We start from the raw sequence: 2,500 nt of genomic DNA, 5'->3' as shown, positions 1-2,500 counted from the left end.
CAACACTAGGAGGGGAGTAGTGTAAGAGCTGAGTTCAACACAAGGAGGGGAGTAGTGTAAGAGCTCAGTTCAACACTAGGAGTAGAGAAAGAGCTCAGTTCAACACTAGGAGTAGTGTAAGAGCTGAGTTCAACACTAGGAGTAGTGTAAGAGCTGAGTTCAACACTAGGAGTAGAGTAACAGCTGAGTTCAACACTAGGAGTAGTGTAAGAGCTCAGTTCAACACTAGGAGGGGAGTAGTGTAGGAGCTGAGTTCAACACTAGGAGGGGACTAGTGTAAGAGCTAAGTTCAACACTAGGAGGGGAGTAGTGTAAGAGCTGAGTTCAACACTAGGAGGGGAGTAGTGTAAGAGCTGAGTTCAACACTAGGAGGGGAGTAGTGTAAGAGCTCAGTTCAACACTAGGAGTAGTGTAAGAGCTCAGTTCAACACTAGGAGGGGAGTAGTGTAAGAGCTCAGTTCAACACTAGGAGTAGTGTAAGAGCTGAGTTCAACACTAGGAGGGGAGTAGTGTAAGAGCTGAGTTCAACACTAGGAGGGGAGTAGTGTAAGAGCTCAGTTCAACACTAGGAGTAGTGTAAGAGCTGAGTTCAACACTAGGAGTAGAGTAAGAGCTGAGTTCAACACTAGGAGGGGAGTAGTGTAAGAACTGAGTTCAACACTAGGAGTAGTGCAAGAGCTGAGTTCAACACTAGGAGTAGTGTAAGAGCTCAGTTCAACACTAGGAGGGGAGTAGTGTAGGAGCTGAGTTCAACACTAGGAGGGGAGTAGTGTAAGAGCTCAGTTCAACACTAGGAGGGAGTAGTGTAGGAGCTCAGTTCAACACTAGGAGGGGAGTAAGAGCTGAGTTCAACACTAGGAGGGGAGTAGTGTAAGAGCTCAGTTCAACACTAGGAGTAGTGTAAGAGCTGAGTTCAACACTAGGAGGGGAGTAGTGTAAGAGCTGAGTTCAACACTAGGAGGGGAGTAGTGTAAGAGCTGAGTTCAACACTAGGAGTAGTGCAAGAGCTGAGTTCAACACTAGGAGTAGTGTAAGAGCTCAGTTCAACACTAGGAGGGGAGTAGTGTAAGAGCTCAGTTCAACACTAGGAGGGGAGTAGTGTAAGAGCTGAGTTCAACACTAGGAGTAGTGTTAGAGCTCAGTTCAACACTAGGAGTAGTGTAAGAGCTCAGTTCAACACTAGGAGTAGTGTAAGAGCTCAGTTCAACACTAGGAGGGGAGTAGTGTAAGAGCTCAGTTCAACACTAGGAGGGGAGTAGTGTAAGAGCTCAGTTCAACACTAGGAGGGGAGTAGTGTAAGAGCTGAGTTCAACACTAGGAGTAGTGTAAGAGCTCAGTTCAACACTAGGAGTAGTGTAAGAGCTGAGTTCAACACTAGGAGTAGTGTAAGAGCTCAGTTCAACACTAGGAGTAGTGTAAGAGCTCAGTTCAACACTAGGAGGGGAGTAGTGTAGGAGCTGAGTTCAACACTAGGAGGGGAGTAGTGTAAGACCTCAGTTCAACACTAGGAGGGGAGTAGTGTAAGAGCTGAGTTCAACACTAGGAGGGGAGTAGTGGAAGAGCTAATTTCAACACATACACACACACACACTCACGTATCCTTATACACACACACACACACACACCTATGTCTGAAAGCAGTCACACCACACCTACGCGTAGACTCTACTCTTTCTCTCATCAGGACCGCATCTCTCCCATCCCTCTCATATCCCTCTCTCTCTTCTCATCCCTCTCTCATCCCTCTCTCTCTCTTCTCATCCCTCTCTCATCACTCTCTCTCTCTCCTCAGGACCGTATCTCTCCTCATCCCTCTCTCTCTCTCATCCCTCTCTTCTCATCCCTCTCTCCCTCCTCATCCCTCTCTTTCTCTTCTCATCCCTCTCTCATCCCTCTCTCTCTCCTCAGGACCGTATCTCTCCTCATCCCTCTCTCTCTCCTCATCCCTTTCTCCTCATCCCTCTCTCTCTCATCCCTCTCTCCTCATCCCTCTCTCCTCAGGACCGCATCTCTCTCTCTCTCTCATCCCTCTCTTCTCATCCCTCTCTCCTCTCATCACTCTCTCTCTCATCCCTCTCTCATCCCTCTCTTCTCATCCCTCTCTCATCCCTCTCTCCCTCTCTCTCTCATCCCTCTCTCTCTCATCCCTCTCATCCCTCTCTCCTCAGGACCGCATCTCTCTCCTCTCATCCCTCTCTCTCTCTCTCATCCCTCTCTCTCTCTCTCTCTCCTCAGGACCGTATCTCTCTCCTCTCATCCCTCTCTCTCTCCTCTCATCCCTCTCTCTCGCTCTCATCCCTCTCTCTCTCTCTCTCTCTCTCATCCCTCTCTCATCCCTCTCTCCCTCTCTCTCTCATCCCTCTCTCTCTCTCTCTCTCTCATCCCTCTCTCCTCAGGACCGCATCTCTCTCTCTCTCTCATCCCTCTCTCCTCTCATCACTCTCTCTCTCATCCCTCTCTCATCCCTCTCTTCTCATCCCTCTCTCATCCCTCTCTCCCT

General features: G+C 49.0%; 1 protein-coding gene across 1 annotated transcript in view; it reads left to right on the top strand.

Annotated features, from left to right (window-relative positions):
• olfml3b (olfactomedin-like 3b) overlaps window positions 1–2,500 on the top strand; it is a 16,500-nt gene that overhangs the window by 6,621 nt on the left and 7,379 nt on the right.

This window comes from Sardina pilchardus, chromosome 9 (assembly GCF_963854185.1).
Source record: "Sardina pilchardus chromosome 9, fSarPil1.1, whole genome shotgun sequence".
NCBI classification, from domain to species: Eukaryota; Metazoa; Chordata; class Actinopteri; order Clupeiformes; family Clupeidae; genus Sardina; species Sardina pilchardus.
Note: the sequence above shows the minus strand (reverse complement) of the source record. Positions and strands in the feature narration are given on the sequence as shown.